Source organism: Ixodes scapularis, unplaced genomic scaffold (genome assembly GCF_016920785.2).
Source record: "Ixodes scapularis isolate PalLabHiFi unplaced genomic scaffold, ASM1692078v2 PGA_scaffold1__304_contigs__length_218370807, whole genome shotgun sequence".
In the NCBI taxonomy this organism is placed as follows: Eukaryota; Metazoa; Arthropoda; class Arachnida; order Ixodida; family Ixodidae; genus Ixodes; species Ixodes scapularis.
In genome coordinates this window covers 144,242,151-144,262,128 of record NW_024609846.1, presented here as the reverse complement: position 1 = coordinate 144,262,128, position 19,978 = coordinate 144,242,151, and the positions used below count along the sequence as shown (strand labels likewise).

The following is a 19,978-nucleotide window of genomic DNA, read 5'->3' as shown; positions in this document are numbered from 1 at the left end:
CTATTAAAGAAGGCATTTGTTTGGACGCCATATTTGAGGGCGATATTCAGAGCGCATGCTCATACCGTGCTCAAATTAATAGGCTGCTAAAACAGTGAATCTTTAAGGTTCAAAATGCACGTTGCAAAAGTTTTCGAAAAATTCTTGCTAATTATTAATGTTATGTGATATTAGAGAGTTTTAGAATAGCGCACGCTAAAGCTTTGCGCACGCAAAGAATAGCGTCGTCGCCACTGCGCATGCTCCGAACGCAAACCAGGTTTTGCGCTTTGCGTGCGCAATTTTAGCGCGCGCTATTTCTCGGAAATAGCGTGCGTACGCAAAGAGTCTTTGCGGTTCTCCAAGGAGGATTCGTGATGAGAAGTTGGCTAAAGCCAAGACGAGCACAGTTAAAAAAAATGGCGGCTTCCAGGATTATGTCGGCGGCTGTTTTGGCGGCGTCGTGAATTCGACGTCGGCGGCATCCTCGCGACTGCAATTTTCAATACGGGACGACATTGTACTCGGTTTGCAGCGATCACCGGCAACTTGATGCTTGCGGCGCGCGAACATTTCACGGCGAACGAACGATGTGCGAAGGTCAGTACACGAGACCTCTCTTGCCGAGGCGACGCAAGCGGACACGACCGGTCAACCGCTCGCGTCGTGTTCTCATGTTTAAACAAATTAAAATGCTACTCTGGACCAAAAAGCTCGTTTTTTTTTTCTAAAGTTACACCATTTCGTGTGTGAAATAAAATTTTTTACTGTATCTCGGTGGCGTCGCAAGCGCGAGATGCTTGAGCTTTTGCGTCGCGGCGGAGAAATGCTATTCTAAAACTCTCCTGCGTCGCGTGCGCTAATACAAGCGCTAAATTTAGCGCTAGCGTGCGCTAAAATTGCGTACGTTATTCTAAAACTCCCTAATAACAAAGTAATTTTATTGTAAGGAGTGGGAACAGTGCGGTGAGTACCCAATTTATGAAAGGATGATTGCTCTTTTGAACTTTACATACACATGTCAAAGTAATACTTAATCACGTACTAAATGTTTACATTAGATTATTTATTCCAATCGCCCTAAACACAAACAGCAAAAGGAAAATAATGGGTAGAAGCGCGTATTGAAATATCCGACTTGTTATTACATTCCTCGAAGAGGGCTGAACGCCTGGATTTTGACGTGGCACCGGCTTGTAGTCGGTGTCCTTAATTTTTGTATTTCGTTGCCAGCTGAGGACTCGGTCGATCTCAAAACATCCCCAGACAAGGCACGGGTTCCCAAATATAAAATGTTTATTAAATGCCCGAAAGATGTCCAACAATGTCCACCTCGACAGGTTTTCTGAAATATGGTTTATTTTAAAGGATTTGCCGTAGTAGCTGCTTGAAGATGACGGTCTTAAATTTTGTATGTTGTAGCCAGTTCAGCTTTTGGTCGGTGTAAAAAAGTTCCTGAATGAAGCGCGCGTGCCAGAATTAAAAAAAAAAATGAACGAATTTGAAAAAAAAAAACAAAAAACGATCAAACCATTGCCAATTTGGGACCGTTTTTCCAAAAAGAACTCATTTTGCAATACTTGCCATAGCACCAGGTTGCGCTTTAAAGCTTTAAATGTATATTTCGCATTTAGTTGGAAACTGCGTCGTCCTCATAAAGTTCGATGGCGAAGCGCGTGTGCCCGAATTTCAAAAGATGAACGTATGCGTAAAAACAGCAGAACCATTCCCCAATTTCAGGTCAGTTGGTTAAAAAACGATTAATTTTGGAGTATTTGCTATAGTACCAGGATGTGCTCGAGGACTTTATATTTTATATTTCGTCTTTAGTTGGGGACTGAAATGTCCCCAAAAAGTTCCTGTATGAGGTGCGTGCGCCGGAATTTCAAAAGTTGAACGAAGGCGTAAAAACGGCCAAACCATTCCCACTTTGAGACAAGTTTTCTAAAAGAAGGCTCATTTTAAAGTATTTTCCATAGTACCAGGACGGGCTCAAGACTCTATATTTTATATTCCATCTTTTTTTGAATACTGGGTTGTCCACAAAAAGTACCCTGGCAGGCGCAGGTGCCCAAACTTCAAAGAATGAACGAATGAGTTAAAACCGTCAAACCAACCACACTTTGAGACCGATTTTCTCAAACTATTCGATTTGAAGTATTTGCGCTAGCACCAGGACATGCTCAAAGGACTCTAAATTTTATATTCCACCTTTAGCTAGGAAGTAGATTGTTTTTAAAACGTTCCCTGGCGAGGCGCGTTTGCCAAAATTTCAAGAGATGAACTAATGTGTGAAAACAGCTGAACCATCCCTTCTTTGAGGCCGTTTTTTTTTTTTTCAGAAAGGACCCTTTTGAAGTAATCGCCATAGCACCAGGATGTGCTTTTTTTTTTTGGGGGGGGGGGGGGGCGACGGGGGTGGCCGCCCCCAACCCTCAAACCAAGTCGACCCCCCCCCCCCTCCCCCTTCTCGGAGGGCAATTTGACATGGGTGGGCCCCCCGGTGCATACGAAAAAATGGGAGAATAGCATCCTTACAAATTTTCCGCCCCCCTCCCCCCCCCCCACAAAAAAAAAAGAAAAAAAGAACAGAGTTTTGGATCCGTCCCTGCAACGCACGTACCTTTGACACTGAAGAATTGAGTTCGGATCTCTCTCGGGGCTCGGATCCTGATCTTATTCATTCCGTACTCTTCTCAAAAATCACAGCCCGTCCTCGACTGTCATCGAGTGTTCTTTTTCGGAACATTCCTCAACGTGAATGAAAGTAGCGATAACGCGCTAATTCGGATCAGTCGGCCTTCCGCCGCCGACGGTAGATACTTGGCACTTTTTTTTTAAAATGTTTGTAGGCCCAATTTCGCCTCAATAAAGTTTATTTTATTTTTTTGTTCAAATCTTTTTTTTTTATTGCTAATAACATTGCACCTAACGAAAAGTGTGTATACATACACGCGTAAAAAATCGAGTGCCTGAAATACATAAGCTGACAATCCATCCTTAGATACGTCCTGTACGGAATAAACCACTAATATTAACATGCGTTTTATACCCTATGCTGAAGTCGTTTAGAAGCTCCGATGTTCTTCCTTTGATCGCAGTATCACTATGAAATGTTAACGGAGAACGGTAAAGTTATCAATATGTTGCAACCGCAAGACATTCATTATTTCACCATCTTTTTAAAATCTTTGATGTTACTGTTTTTTGTTTTCACACGGCCCACACTCCGCTTTGGCGGGAATTTGCACACGGCGTAAGAGTTAAAGGTGAATACGACACATGGAGACAGATAAATGAACTACTTGTAGAAGCGCCAGTCGCAAATTTCTGGCCATGAAGATTAATTTCAAATAAAATGATCCAGACTTACTCTGAAGGCATTATCTTCTAAATCCTTTGGGATGTCGCAGCGTTAACACGGACCCTGAGCTTCGACGATTCTGTGTTCGAGAGCGCGCTCACAATGTCGCCGATAGACCGCACGTTTCTTCCAAGTACAGGTCAGATAGGCACACAAGCGTTGTATATACATTCCAACTGCTTGGTCTGCGTTCTTGGTGCAGGCCTTGACTGTTTCAGTGAGGCGTGGGTGTGCTTGAACGGGCTGAACGCCTTCCTGGACAGGTACGGAAAACGATTAAATAAATCCGAGAAAGGTACTGCCGTACGCGCTTCCGTCTTCAATTGGCGGCAACGGTCGCCAACCACCGTGACGGAACGCAGAACACTCAACACCATCTGCGCATTGTTGGATTGAAAGCAGACGCCGTTTGAGGAAATGCTGGACTTGTCACAGAAGGGTGGAGCGTCAGATAAAAATAAATAAATAAACGTGATGATGCAAAAACGTAACAACATTCATTTTTTAGAGTGAAGCTCTTTGGCATGAAGCGAAAAATAGTGACTCTAACCAAAAGTTTAATAAACATTTACCCGACGTTTCGGGACCAGTTCGGTCCCTTGTTCACGGGCGAGTAAAATTTTATTAAACTTTTGGTTAGAGTCACTATTTATCGCTTCATGTCTACTCCTAACCAGGCAGAGGGCTGCCGAACGTTTACATTCAAGCTCTTAGGCGCCCGTTTCCGCGTTGAGCGGCGTCGGCCTCGCCGTCGCCGTCGCCGTAACCGCGCGCGTTGCATTATGGGACGTAAGTTTTCCGCTAAATTTAGCGGGGAAACTGAATTGGTGTTGAAGTCATGTGACGACAGTTTTACCACTAAATTTAGCAGGGAAACTGAATGCGCATTGTTGCATTATGGGACGTCACAGGCCTACACACCAATTCAGTTTGCCCGCTAAATTTAGCAGAAAATTGAATTGGTCTGTAGGTCTGTGACTAGATTTAGCGGGAAAATTGACGTCCGTGACCTCAACAGCAATTCAGTTTACCCGCTAAATTTAGCGGGAAATTTAATTGGTGTAGATGTCATGTGAAGTCAATTTTCTCGCAAAATATAAAGGAGAAACTGAATTTCTTCATAGGTGACGTGACACAAAGTCATGTGACGTCATTTTCCCCGCTAAATTTTGCGGGGAAATTGAATCGGTTGTTGAAGTCACGTGGCATCAATTTTCCGGCTAAATTTAGCGGGGAAGCTGTGGGAGGAGGGGAGGGTATGGAGGAGGAGGGTGCGAAGTTGGAAGAGGGCATGGGAGAAGAGGAGGGTGGAGATCCAGTAGGTGAGAAAGGTGATATATATATATATATATATATATATATATATATATATATACACCAACTTATGTTTAGAAACAAACCGGAGAGGCCCTAGCGGACGCCACCGGCGCCGCGCATGCGCGATGGGGGTGTGGGCAAGAAGCTCGCCGTCGCCAGAAACAAACCATTGCAATGGGTGTTGTCGGCGTCGGTGGGAGTTCCCCTGCTTTTTTTCGCGTTCGAATTGTTGATTCTACGTCTTCCTGGCGATGTCTGACTGCTTGAGCGGCGTCAGCGAAATTACCGAGGCTCGCTACACCGCGAAACTTCGCGTGAATAATGTGACATGTGGCGATTCATTCCGCTTAGACGCCGCAGTATGTACGCTAAAACCTGATTCGCATGATGAGATTTCACTCGCAATTTTCAGTCGCGACGCCGCTCGGGCGGCAAAAGCGTGAACCGTAGCTGAGATAGTCGACGTCGGTACTGAAATTCGCAAGCGGAATCGGACCAAGTCAATTAGGCATAGCAAGTCAGTGATGGTCACTCGTAACAATGATCAACATCTGCTTGTATCTACTGTTTACATCGAGCCTGCTTACCAACCTTCAAACTTAAGTCTTTTGAGGCCTGCGCTTACTTCAAATAGCAAGTACCGGGCCAACATATAATCGTCTAAGAGAGCAGACGACAGTTCGAACGATCAGGCGGCCGTTTGAACTTGAAGACGCACTGAACGTTGTCCGCAGGTGGTTCGCACAACTTGATGGTTTTCTGGCGTTCATGTTGGAATAAAACAAATAAATCTGATGAGCACAAGTATCCGTGAATTCAACTCAAAGTGCTTCCCGCCCAAGCAATCGTTGTCCGACGGCGTCTGCTTTTCCCTTTTCACTGCACATATTCAGATTCTCGGACGAACCGAGCACGTGAAAACTGACCTTCAAACGTTTCTCGTCTCTTTTGGTACGGCCCCAGTCCCGGCGTTTTGACGAGAAGGCAAGGTTTTGTCTGGTTCCCTTCAAAACAACGCAGGAATACACGTCTGGCATGGGGACTTCTGCCCACCGCCCCAGACCGGAAGTGCGACCGACGCGCCACCACCGCGCCGTGACGTCACAGAGATGAGTTGGTTTATATACACGGTGTTTTAGAGCACGGATCTTAGGCGCCCGTTTCCGGCTTGAGCGGCGTCGTCGTCAACCTAAACCCCGCGTATGCCGACCAAGCAAAAAGGCAGCGTTTACGCACAAGCGGGTTCTTTTGTTCTGGGTCTGTGACGCGCAAGTGCTTGAAAGGCTGCTGAGGATGCGAGGTTGGCATTTGTGCGAGTGGCGTTTCTTGAATGTTTTCAAACTACCTAACACTTGACGGGGTTGGCTCAACATTTGTAAAACACGCTCACAAAAAAAAAAAAAAAAAAAAAAAAAAAAAAGGATTATGAAGTGTTGGCTGGGGTTTCGAGCATTAGAAGGACCGCGAATGGATTTTCTTCATTTCCTTGAATATTTATCAAACTGCATCTCGCATGTTTTTTCTTCGCGCGCCTACCCGGCAGTTTTATAAGGAAATAAAGAAAGTGGCCACGGGATCTAGCTGTGTTTGTTTTCCGTAAATGCTCGTCAGTGCCAGGGTTGGGGATATTGTTTGCACGAGTTCTCCGTCGGGGAAGTTTTAGAGCTTGGTGATTTTCGTTACTGCAGTAATGAACCCCAGCCTCATGTCGAGTGTCCACCGAGACATTCATTGCACCCGAGCCCAAGGCAAGGGCTCACGTAGTTCTCAAGCCTGTCAAGCTCACGGGTCGTCGTCGTAAGCCTTGGAATGATCCCAAGGCAACATCAACTCCAGACTCCCCTCAACTAAAGTCCCTACATAAGAGCTTCCTACATGTAGCGACATTCTTTGAAGCGCCGACCGCGTGACGGTGCAGGTTTTAGGAAGCGAATGGCGGCGCAGAGCAGCGGTTTGAACTGAACGGCGCCATTTTGTTCCAGCGGAATGTGCTTTTTCATTTGTATCGTTTGTCATTACATGTAAAAGAAATATCAAGGGACTTTACCCGCAACAACCTCAGCAGCATTTTTCGCGAAGCAATCATGGAACGTAATTATTCGCTTCTTCTCATACCATTACACAACCGCAAACGAGGTTCCGGCTCAGTAGCTTTGCATGATATGCTTGTGTCATTTGTTTGGGCATAACGTGAGCAAAGTTAAAACGCACTATTATTTGGCGTTACCGCCATTCGGGAAGACAAAAATGTATAAACAAGTAGAATATAGCACGAGAACAGTGCTCAGTATAATATGAACAACCAGAGAGAAGAGCGTGTCTACTTAGCACAGTGCTAAAATGCTTGGGCACACAAACAGCAAGTACAAAATGCATCGATTGATTCACAATCACTTCCAAATCACTATAGCTTTGTCTTTCATTAAGCTGGCAATGCATAACAATACTATTTGGCGTGGCACAGCACGTCAACATCTAGACAAATAGTAATACGGCTATCATTTGTTGTTCGCTTATTTGCATTTAATGTCTCCAGAAATGTATCGTATAGTTCACCCGACCTCACGATCTACGACATCAAAACAGAAAACGTCGAGAGAGTTCTGGCGCAAATTGAAAACTGCTTACTTTCTGTTAAAGATACTTTTATTTTTTTGGGAGGGGGAGGTGGGGGGGGGGGGGGGGGGGGAGTATTTTTCTTAGAATACTAAATGTATTTTTCTTTTCTTTTTGTTTTGTTTTTTCCCCCTACAGATTCGATGTTTATTGTTGTCAACTTCAGTGTAGGAATAAAAATCGTTATTTATCTTTTAAGGCTTATGTTTAAGAGAGCAGGTCGCGGGCATGGGTTTCTCCAACCTCCAGGGAACTTGAAGTACGTGTGAACCGAATACTTTTAAAACGATTCTCTGCCGATAAGAAAAAAAAAAAAAAACTGAGACAATTTGTCTGTTTCTGAACTAACAAGTAGCCTCGTGAACGCTTCATATGAGGTTGTGCTCCGGATTAACTCAACATAAAACTATAGAAAATGTGTTGTTCATTGCCGTGAATTTGAGGGTTTTCTTATTTAACGAATTTTAAATTCGTTAAATTTTTAAATTTAACGAATTTTTATATTTTTAAATTTAAATATTAAATATCTTTTTCTTCAATTTTCTTTTTTTTATAAAAGCAGTTTCGCAGTAAAGTTTCAAGGTTTGTTCGTATTTACTGAACACGAAACTCTTGGTATTAATGAAAGTGTTCGGTACGTTGGATAATCCACAGAAAGAAGCCAGTTTCACAAAGGTTCTTCTGCGTTGGTTCACACATTGATGTGTGTGTGCGTGTGTTTGTGTATGTACTATCGGGGAAAAATGAAATGCGAACAGAGGAGCTCGTGGCTCGCGGTACAGGCTGCGCCGCCTGGAAGTAAACCTAGGGGCGAGGGTGCGTGGCCTACTTCGATGTGTTCACGCCCCTCGATTGGCGCTCCCCCAGCTTCGGCAGTGCGCCTCTCAGTGCGCTGAAAGCTGTCACCGCTATCTTTGCCTGCTCGGCAAGTGGGGCGAGCTCCTTTGCACCGCACGCGCTGAGCCAGCAAAAATAGCGGTGAAAGCTTTCAGCGCACTAAGAGGCGCACTGCTGAAGCTTGGGGAGCGCCGAGGGAGGGGCGTGAACACGTCGGAGTAGGCCACGTACCCTCGCTCCTAGGCTCACTTCCAGGTGGCGCAGCCTGTACCACGAGCCACGCGCTCCTCTGTTCGCATTTCATTTTTCCCCGATAGTATGTGTGTTTGCGTGTGAGTGTGCACTGTGTGCGTGTGCACCATGTGGGCGCGTCCGTCTTTTTTTTTTTTAATCCACTATTCGGGAGGAGACCGAGGTGTGGCGCTTCCTTGCGGCCACCTCAGGAACTATCGCTGTGTGGCAAACAAACCCTCTACCGCAGTCATTAGTGCATTCAATGCCTTGGAAGACGACGACACAAAGGCTCGCGAAAGGTATGTAACATTTTCTCCTAAAGGCATCTAGATAGAAGTAATCCAGTCCCCTCTTGCGTTCAATTTCATCGAAGTCATCTCGGAAGGCCAAAAAAGCGCATATGTGGTCACGTGCGGTCGTGCCGCGTCAGCCGCGTCGTGTCGGCCGCGCGCGCGGCTACATCCGTGGCCGACGCGGCGTCCGTGTTTTTCTGTATGATTAGCAAAACACGTACTGCATTTTTCAGTTACCTTGAATCTTGCAATAATCATGAACGACATCAGCGAAAGCTAGTGGCGTCTTGTTAAAGAAGAGGGCGTGTTAAACTGCGATCATGTCATCGAGTGCAGCGTCGCGCCAGAGCCAACGGCGGACGCTGTCCGCATCGTCGCGTACGTGCTGCAGTCCTCCGTGCTGCATATACCCGGTTCAAAAGCGTGCTTCCAGCACTGCGGTGCGCAGCAGGCGCACACCATATCGCTACAAGCAAATATGCAGCAAGCGCGGAGACGACGCGACGTTCACTAGGCGAGTGCTAGCGTCGGAGTGGTTTGCCACATGTGATGATGATGATAATGATACTGCGCATCCTACAGTGCTGTCTCCTCGCCAAGAGGTGCTGTCCATGCTCCTATCTTTTTGTGTCTTTTATTAGAGCGAAAGCCTTATACGTTCCACTTTTCAGTCGACCTTCAAAGTCCTTGAGCGAAAACACGTAAAATACGGAACCACGTCGGCAACACGAAAGGTGCAAAAACACGTCGGCGATACGAAAGGTACCAAAACTCACGGTTCGCCACTGGACCATGAGATGGCGTTCCTTGTGCTATAATCGGCGGAGGCGCGCGGGCGGCGCAAACCCAGCGGGAGAGGAGGACACTTTTGCTCGGGTAGCGGTGTCGAGTAAAGTCACTGGATATGTGAAAGTAGCGCCATTGCCTTCCCACCTGCTATCCGCACACAAATACCAGCATGCAGACGACAACACCTCTCAAAGTGATTGACTTATCGCTATTGGTTGCCATTGTGATCGCCAGTTTGGATTTTTTTATAGCTTCGAAACTTCGAAAGGGTTGTTAAAACCCGTCGCACCAAGATCGCAAGGGAGCATCATCGTTTTGAAAGCATTCTTCGGCTCTTACAATTATGTTGTAAGATCTCTTACAATTATGTTGCTCTTTTTGTGTGTTTCAAGAGTAAAATTATTCTTCAATGCCCCCAAGCACCGACGCCGCGTGTGATGGCTGTACATCTTCTTACCGCCATCACACGCAATGTCAGTGCTTGGAGGCACTGAAAAATAATAATTGTACTGTCTTCAAACACGCAAGAAGAGCAACATATTTTTAAGAAATCTGGGGGAAAAAGCATGACGGCGTTTTCAGATGAGATCAAACAACCATGTCCGGTGATCATTTTTAATTTTGATGAAAAAAATATATTTTACTGGCTCCATGTTAAGAATAAAAACTATACTTATTTAAAAAAAACAAAACTTGTCTTAAAAAAAAAAAAATTGTAAGGACCTTTTCAGTCAAGTGCGCTTTTTGCGTATCGTCCGATGTTGGCATTTCGGGCGGCTTCCCAAAAAAAACTGTTCCGGCTACGGGTCTAGACATATTTACTGACAAATTAGGCATAGGAAGGATTGACAAAAAGTGTTGACTACCGAGTATTAGGTAGCTATTTTGAGAAACAAAGTCGCAAATACGGCATATTGAGCCATAACGCTCTGGATTAAAGGTTTTCCTTCTCCGTATCTAAAAAAGCTAAGGTCTTCGAACTTTGCCAGTGTGTTGCCCTGTATATAGTTAATTTGTGCATGAAATATCGTTGTCCTGGTTAGCGGAAGAAATTTACAAGAAATGCTCATACAAGGGCATTTAACAAGAATGCATTATCTTGAAAATCATTTTAAGAAAAAGGCCATCTCTAGTTTTCTTTATACTCTCCAAAATTAACATTTATAATATGCACTCACACAATCTGCAAAAATATAATGCAATATTGGTGTGGCTTTGGAGTTATAAAGCGAGAAATATGGCCCAATTGGCGCTAACGCGGTTGCCATAAATGGGGTGTCCACATACCCATTCTTCACAATTTTAATATCACTAGAAGGCGTAAAAATGCTACGTGGTGGTCAGGAAAAGACAAATTGAGAGCACAGAGGTGGACGGTAGTTTTGAAGGAAAAATTCCTAATACATTTTCGCACAACCGACCCAAACATGCCCATGGGCCGGAGCGATCAAGAGGCGACACTCTGTAACATGCTTCGCGGTGCCTTTCTCAACAGCCGGCGTGTAGCGTGTCCTTCTACGCGACTTAAAGGAAGCATCCGGAGCGACTTTGCAAACAGATCAACCCACAACACTGGCGGTAACATGATAGAGGAGGTAGGGCGCGGCAGAACCTGAACCTGCGCCGCCTGTGAGCGCCAATAGGTCCGCCGCCATGGAAAACCGCACAACGCAACGAAAAAAAAAAGAATTGCGATTGAGTGAGATTGTCTGTAACTTAATTCATATGACAACGGTGGACTCCAATTTGGGTATGCTCATGTGACTTCCGTCAGTTATAGTGCAGCAAGGCACTTTAAGAATAAATACCAGCTCCACGACCTGCGGAGCAACAAGAACACGTCAGCGAACTGGATTTTTTTTTTCGCAACTGGACATGGCAAGACTGCCTGCGATAGAATAGGGGATCGTGTCAAGCACCAGGCAACGTTGTACAACCTCCGATGGCCCACCACGTCGGTGATCCAGTCGGCGTCAGAGATGGTTGCCCCACTGAACACTAAACTGCCGAACGGCAAACTAATCCACCTCCCGAAAGCTGACCTCAAGGTGTTCGGGGACACGAAAGCAAAAGGAGTGGGGCTCTGTTTCTGTTGTGCGTAAAATTTAGTCCTGCCACTTGTGGCAGTGTACGCGGTCCAAAACTACGCGACCACAGCTGTTTTAGCAAAAACAGTAGACGCAGAAAAGATATATCCTTGAAAATAAAGTCTCCTATGGCTGCGAAAAGCAGATTGATATCGCGAGCTTGCGGTGCTACTGAGAAGAAACCAACAGTGATCACTACGGGCAAAATGGGGGGGAAAAAAAATGTTCCTCCTCGGAGTGCCAGGAGAGCGCCGTGATCGACTCAGGTCACATTCCGGCAGAAAAAATGCACGCTGCAACCGCCGAATGTGCGGACAAGGCCTTGATTAATTAAACTGGTTTCAACTGTCCCACTTTAAACATTTGTTCTTTATTATCACTATGCAAACCTGGTCGTCGGCAGCCCAGCCTCCCTACGAAGGGTGGGTTCCTAAATTCACTGATACCAGAAATCTGTATTTAAATTGTTGATTTCTGCTTCAAAATCACCTGCAATATTTTTGTATGAACTCTTATTTTCTACGAACTCTTGTCACAGTGCTTTCTCTTCACAGACTTCCTACATTTTCGACCCCTTTCTTGCCCCTGTTTGAAATAAGCAACACCCTATCTTTCTCTACTCCCGTTACGGAAATTCTGTGTATTTAGCACTCTGTAGATTCAAAAATACCAAAATATTGTAAAGCCTTTCTGAAGTTCTTTATGAGACACATTATATGAGCCTTGATCTGTGAAAAATAGAAGGAGGATTCAGATGGCCTTCATTTTAAACTGATTTTCTAATTATTGCATTTCGGTAACCTGCCTACATTTCTGTTTATTTGTTTAGAAAGATTATCGTTTTCCATTTCAATAAAAATTTATCCGAATATTAAACAATCGCGTCCAAATAATGTTAAAAAATTAGAATTTCCAGTCTTTCAAGATTCGTATCCATAAAGTTATGATTTGCTTAGTAATTGATAATACATGTTTACCTCCCTTTATTTTATGTAAACTCTCTCCACAAAAATATAAAAAAACGTAAGGCGACAACAGTTTTTCTTTTAGAAATACCCAGAAAGCCGGTTCACGCAAGTCGCAAAAAAGTGCGCGTATACCGACAGCGACTTTGTAATTTTCGCTCCTCAAGAGTTTTTTTTTCCTTAAATAATGTTTGAATATGTTTTTGAGGTTGCACAACAAGTAAAATATATCTTTTGGTAAAAATTGAAAAAAAAAAAATGTCGACCGGATATGGTCTTTCGATCCTATCTGAAAACGAACAATAGAGACAATCTCAGACGATTACGAGCCTGAATGTCCAACGAGCCTGAATGTCCAACGAGACGAAAGATCCAATAATGGATATTCAGGCACGTTGGACATTCAGGCTCGTTGGACATTCCGTCTCGGTTGGACCTTTCGTCTCGATGGACATTCAGGCTCGTTGTACATTCCGTCTCGATTGGATCTTTCGTCTCGTTGGACATTCAGGCACGTTGGACATTCCATCTCGCCTGTCACGTGCTAGAATGATTTGTGTATATTTGCGTTCCTGTAGGCACTGCCGTAGTTACATCATACTAAAATGTCGCGCCACAAAAGCCGACGTTGACGGACCGACAAAGAAACAGAGCAGACACAAATATTCTAATTTAATCTATAGGAAGGCTTGAGGGTTAGTTAGCTGAGTGCCAATGCGCAGCTAGGTACCAATCGGTTAAAGGTGTCGATTGTACGACGCCAAACGCTCCTTCGATATTTACAGTTCAAATGTTTGGAATATTCCGATGACATAGGTCAGCCAATTTGAAATATATCATAGGGATGCAATGTACGGGTATTCCAGTGGATCGCAATTGGGGGGCGTCTACAAAAGCCGCGCTTCAGAACCCAGGAATTTCTAGTTCAGTCCTCATCCCTGCCCGTTTCGATCTATAGATGAGCTACATACGGAGATCCGCATTGCAAACACATTACCGCCCGCCAGCGCCACTGACTATGCGCAGAGTCAATATTTTTTTTTTTTTTAAAGAGCTTTGGGAGCTCTGGGTGCGAGGCATCAAGAGTTTGCACAAAAGTAATTTCCCACTAATAATAAAAAAAATATAGATATCTTTTTTTAAAAATAAAATCCACATCTAACGCGCCTGTAAATGCATGGGGGTGGTGGCTGGTGTGTCCCGACAATTCCTGAGTAAATGCGGAACAATTGTGTGACTTTGAGAAATTTTTATTTTTGTTCGTTGATCTTCGGAACAGACAACTACTCATTGTACACTTCAGTCGTCAGTAGTTTACATATGTATCCATTCCCTACCAATAGGTTTGAATGTCAGTGAGTAGAGCGATAATACTATACTCCGCGACAACGTTTCTTGGCAATGCAGCGGAATGTGTAACAGGCTTGAGCTGAGCTAGTTGGTTCATAGTTCACTTAAGGCCAGCTGAACTAGAAAAAACATACACATAAAGAAAAGACCATTCACACCGCTGGACTAACAACTGATTTTCTTTTTCCTCCTCTTCTACGACAAGCCAAACTTGAGGGAACAATTCTGTTTTCCTCTTTTTTGCTTTCTAATTCACTTTAAATTTTTTTTTCCTAATTTCCTTTAAGATGCTAACCCCGAAGAAATCTTTTTTCTTTCTCGTGAAGCACGAGAGAAGGTGCACTAACGCAGTCATCGCCTTTTTCCTCAATGGCAAGTGCCTCTAGGATTTCACGTCCCAGTTTTGTTTTGTTCCTTGCCACGATGTTTACGTCGTAGAACAGTGCCGAACATTGACACGCACGACAATGGGTTGGCAAGTGTCCTCCTGCTGACAGGGTTCTCACTGATGCAGCGTGCTCCCTCGTCCGATCGTTAATGCATCGGCCGGTTTGTCCGATGTAACTTCGGCCGCATGTCAGCGGAATGTGGTACACCACCTCCTCTTCACACAGGGCGTACGGAGACGTGTGAACTGTGCCACACCTCTTCTCGTTGTTACTTCGCTCCTGGTTAACCCGGCGACACATGGAATAGCCTTTGTTTGGGGCCGAACATACCACCTGAACGCCTTGCCGTCCAGCTACCTTCTTCAACTTGTGGGTCATCCCGTGAACATAGGGTGCAACCACCACAGCATGTCGAGTCTTTTTCTTTTCCTTTGTGCTTTTATTCGTGCACCCTAATCCGCGCTTGATGGTCCTGCACACCTGCTCGCAGATCGCTACCAGGAGCGGTTTTGGGTACCCAGCTTCCTGTAGTCTCGAGACCTGAGTTTTAGGTCTCGAGATTTGTCGGCGGTGTGTTCGAAAGCGCCGGAGGAGAAAAGGGACGTCCGGCTCAGAGCTTAGACAAAAGGCATATATTCTCTTATCTCACGCGGCTCCAGTGGAATGTACAGGCCCGCGTCCCCTCTCCCATTTTGAGTGTGCGCGGGCTCTCCTCCTCTCCCCGGAAATGGGGGAAGAGGAGAGCCTGCGTACCCTCAAAATGGGAGAGGGGACGCGGGCCTGTACCTTCCACTGCATTGCCAAGAAAAGTTGTCGCGGAGCATAGTGTCACACGTACGCAACTTTTTTTTCTTTTTGCATGTGACATGTATAGTGGCTTTCAGAAGCCCATGTAATTTAACTGGCTTCTGGAAGCACTCCAAAGCTCGCCATTCTGTCGAGGTAGTTCATGACGTCTTGGTAGGTGGGAGCTTGACTGCTGATAAAGGAAGCGAACGCATCTATCTCGGCGTGCAGCAGAAGGTTCACACTCGGATGTACTAATAGCCTGCATCATGTGTAAATATAACAATAGATCGTTCCACGTGGCTTTCTATTCTTGTAGGGTAAGCGTATTGCACCACGAATCCGATCACTTCGTCGAAATTCCATTGGTCTCTGGACAACTGGAAGAAGGACAATTCGTCCCGATTCGCAGAATGAAGGATGGGGCGAAAGTCCCCGTTTGTCGAACTGTCGAAAAGAGTTGATTAGGGTTGGGTGTGTTTATTGCCGGTGACAGTGGGGGTCAACAGTGAGACCTTCTTTTCAAAAAAGAGGATGACAAATGCAGCTCTCAGAATTGGCAAGGGTCCGATAGTGAACCGTACCCGGGTTATTCAAAATGATAAAAGTCGGGTTCTTCGTGAGTATGTTCACTCGCAACTCTAGCATTATGGAATTCGGGAAGACCGAGCGAGGGTCTGACCTCCTGTTGCCGTGGTCATATGTGCACTTGTAATGTACGCATATGAATAAATCACGGTCGCACTGTCGCAGCGGCTCTGTGACAGAGTTAGAACAAGTTGAAATCCGATCGCAGCCTTGGTATGCTAGCTCGCCGCGTATCGGTGCGATTTCTGCATGCCACGTTACCGGGAAAGGCAGGAACGACGGAAGCCAACCCTAAGAAAAGTATTGTAATAATTATTAATATTACCTACTTGTTGCTTAATACGTGGTTCACTTCGACAGCAATCGCTTTGGAGGCCGAAGCGTGCGAAACTAATCGTCGCGATAAGCGTCAATGTGCCGACTCCTCCGCACAATCACCGGACGAAAGCTCACCAATTGAGGAGATTAGCTGCAGAAATGCCTAATGGAAGGAACGTTGTGTTCTATCACTGATTTTGATATGAGGATCGAATTTTTGTTTCTGGAGACCGAAAAGTCCAATCAGAAATGTCTAAAACTTTCACGTTCGTTCTGTAAAAAAAGAAGAAAACAAAAACTACAATTTAGAGTAATTACACATACTACACCGACTTCACCTAATAATAATTATAATACTAAAAATTCAATCAGGCGCTTTTCTCCCATGCGAGGGACATCATCTTTGCGGAACTATGGACACGAATAAGAAAATACAGCAACTCGTACAATACGGAAAGACCGTGACTGAGGACGCTCGTGGGTCCCACATTTGTTTCCGCTCCAGAGGTACAACCTTCTAAAATCAAACGCGTGACAGGTTGTCAATGGTCAACGAGTTCGGTCTTTGATCTTGTAGCATGTGTGGCCTTTTAAACGTCTTTTTTTTAATTATAAAAATCATCTTTATATCTAGATATATAAAACAAACAATAAATGAATTGTTTTGGGGAATTTATGAAGTGTACAAAATATGCGAGCATAATTTTAATTTCATTTTCGGGACTTCACAGAGGCAACGTCAGTGGGACAAACTCAGCGGCACACCAAAATAGCCGTGCATCAAAAATCCCGGTACTGAAAAGCCCCGTGCCGAAGCGACCACATACCGAAATGATCGCGTACCGATATCTCCGCACCGAAATGTCCGGTTTTCCATTTCATCGAACGCATTTTTCACCGTCGTAACTATCAGTAATCCTACAATTGAACAAAGAAATGTTTTCTAAATTCTTTGCAAGGTTCATTCTATATCCGTTGGATGTTCAGACTCGTTGGACATTCAGGCTCGTTGGACATTCCGTCTCGGTTGGATCTTTCGTCTCGTTGGATATTCAGGCACGTTGGACATTCCGTCTCGATTGGACCTTTCGTCTCGTTGGACATTCAGGCTCGATGGACATTCCGTCTCGATTGGATCTTTCGTCTCGTTGTACATTCGGTCTCGCCTGTCACGTGACCGATTGGACATTCAGGCTCGTTGGACATTCAGTCTCGTTGGACATTCAGGCCATAAGCGATCTCAGACAACTGAATTTTTTTTTGCTGTATTTTTTTTGGCGTTGTGCGGCTCTTTACGGTGGCGGATCTATTGTCACTCGCAGGCGGCACAGGCTCAGGTTCTGCCGCGTTACCGCAAAGGTAGTAAGTAGCTTAATGTTTTTGCAAAGTCGCTTCGTTTGCTTCCGGTATGTCGCGTAGACACGCCGGCTGTTGAGACAGGTACTGCGAAGCATGTTATAGGGTGGCGCCTCTCAATCGCTCCGGTCCATGGGCATTTTTGGGTGGCTTGTACGAAAATGTATTAGCAATTTGCCCTTCAAAACTACCCTCCACGTCTTCGCTATCAATTTGCCTTCTCCTGATCACCACGTAGTAATTTTACGCTTTTTAATAATAATGAAATTGTGAAGAATGGGTATGTGCACGCCCCATTTATGGCAACCGCGTTAGCGTCGATTTGGCCATATTTCTCGCTTTATAACTTCAAAGCCACACAAATATCGCATTATGTTTTAGCAGAATCTGTTAGCACATAGTAACCAATGTTAATTTCGGAGAGTTCAAATAAAAGTAAAGATGGCCTTTTTTTTTTTTTTAAATGATTTTCAAATAATGCATTTTTAGTAAAATTCCTCTGTGTGAGCAATTCTTGTAAATTTCTCCCGCTATCCAGGAAATCGATATTTCATGCACAGATGAACTATATGCAGGGCCACACAGGGGCAAAATTTGAAGACCTTAGCTTTTTTAGATACAAAGAAACAGTGTTTAATCCATGGTGGAAGATAGACAGGTGGGGACACGAGAGCCAAATGAGCGACCGGATTGTGTCCCCCTCGGTTTTCTCCTCTTCTGTGGCGCCATCTATGTGGAGCACCGCGAACTCTCACTCCAGGTGGGCGACCGGTGGCGATCGGCTAAACTGACGGAGATGGTTTCTCGTGGATTTTCAATGGAGGACTTTTCGTGCTCTCGGTTTATTTTGCGCACTCTCCCAGAAAGTTCAATGCAAATCCAATTCCGATTTTTTTTCTTCTCGCCGCAGCGCCATCTGTCGCAAATTGGCGGTACCCGCAAGAAGACGAGTACACAATCCGGTCGCGGCGTTGTGGTAGGCTTCTATGGGCCGTTTCCCCACCTGTTTATCTTACACCCTGGTTTAATCCAGAGCGTTATTGCTCAATGTGCCATATTTGCGATTTTGTGTTTTTAAAATAGCGACCCTAATACTCGGTGGTTAATACTCTTTATCAATCCTTCCTATGCCTAATTTGTAAGTAAATATTTTTAGACCCGTAGCCAGAACAGTTTTTTTGGGGGGAAGCCGCCCGAATTGGCGACATTGCATGATACGCAAAATGCGCATGTGACTGAGAGGGTGTTCATAAATTTTTTTCGCAAAGACAATTTTTTCCTCAAAACAAGGATTGTTTTTATTCTTCTTGGCATGGAGCCAGCAACATATTTTTTTTTTCATCAAAATTCAAAATGGTCACCGGGCATGGTTGTTCGACCTTATCTGAAAACGCCCACGAGTGATAAGTTTATTGAATTCACAGCGCGAAAGATGTTCATATTGGCGAAAAAACGTCTTCAGAAGAATGATACTTTATAGCGATCTTGATGCGACTAGTGTTAACTACCCTTTCGAAGCTTGGAATCTTTGAGAGGTTCCGAAATTTCGATGACCATGGCAACCAACACCGATGAGTCAATCACCTTGAGAGGTTTTGTCGTCTGTACGTTGGTATCTGTTTGTGTCCGGCTAGCAGGTGGGAAGGCAATGGCGCTACCTTCACATAACCAGTGACCTTTGTGAAGAGCGGGCGGGCTACATGCCGTGAGATTAACGGCAGCAAAAGGGCGTCGCCAGAGAGCGCGCTGTCTTCGATGTTCGCTATCACCGGGATTGGCGCTTGGGATTTCGCCTTCAAGTCGTCTAAGGGGTAACATAATATACCCTCTGCATTTTTTTCCCTTCCCCGCGAAGACTACCAATCACTATTCTTTCTGTATCTCCCTCTTTCTCTTTTATTTTCTAGTTCTCTTATTTCAACGAGTAAGTTCGAGGAGCGCAGAAACTTGTTGTAATTGCGATTCTCATTATTGTTTGACTTAGCTATCTTACCAAAGCTGGAGCGGGAGTACTTCACTGTGTTGCTTCACAATTTTTAAGAAAATATAAGCGGAAGCAGCTGATTAATTTTTAAGTAAAGTATGACACCAGTTTCACGAGCGATGTGCTCCCTGTTATTACTTCAGTTTGTACTGTTAGACACTTTTTTGGTATGAAACAATATGATTTCTTGATTTAGTTATTCACTTACTAAGTAAAAACGACCGATCACCTCTCTTAGCAGATGTCAAAAAGACATAACCGGGGCAAATGTAAATGTCGTCCGAGTATTTAAATACTTCGTCTCAATACAAATCACCAAATGCTACGCACCTTGAAACGCCGAATGATGGTATGAGGTCCGTTGACAGACGCGGGGTCCTACCAGAGGCACGGCTCTCGCACACCTGCTGCAGTTTCTCTATTCTAACGACTTGACCCGAGGAGCGAGATACGGAGGCCCGACGCCGATAGCGGCCACAGTTGTCACATTATCTGTCTGGACTGCGATACGCCTTCACTACAAGAGCGCTCGTAACAAAAACACTCAACTACTGGACGGTGGTCTTACAACAATAGGCGCGTTCACAGTCTGTCAGTCCCCCCCCCCCCCCCCCCCCCCCCCCTTCTCTTTTTCTTGAGCCGTTGGGCCCGTCGAAGAGAAATGAAAGGACACTGTAATCTAGTCCTCGCGGCGGAATGCCCGTCCCGCATGGCGACTTCCACCCA

At 44.9% G+C, this 19,978-nt stretch overlaps 1 protein-coding gene across 1 annotated transcript in view; it reads right to left on the bottom strand.

The window, feature by feature from the left end:
* Positions 1–19,766, bottom strand: part of LOC8025350 (solute carrier family 13 member 5) — a 73,718-nt gene extending 53,952 nt beyond the window's left edge. The window contains exon 1 of the mRNA XM_029978101.3: positions 19,583–19,766. The gene's annotated coding sequence lies outside the window, so the exon portion shown is untranslated. The remainder of the gene's footprint in view (positions 1–19,582) is intronic.
* Between the last annotated feature and the right edge of the window lie 212 nt (positions 19,767–19,978).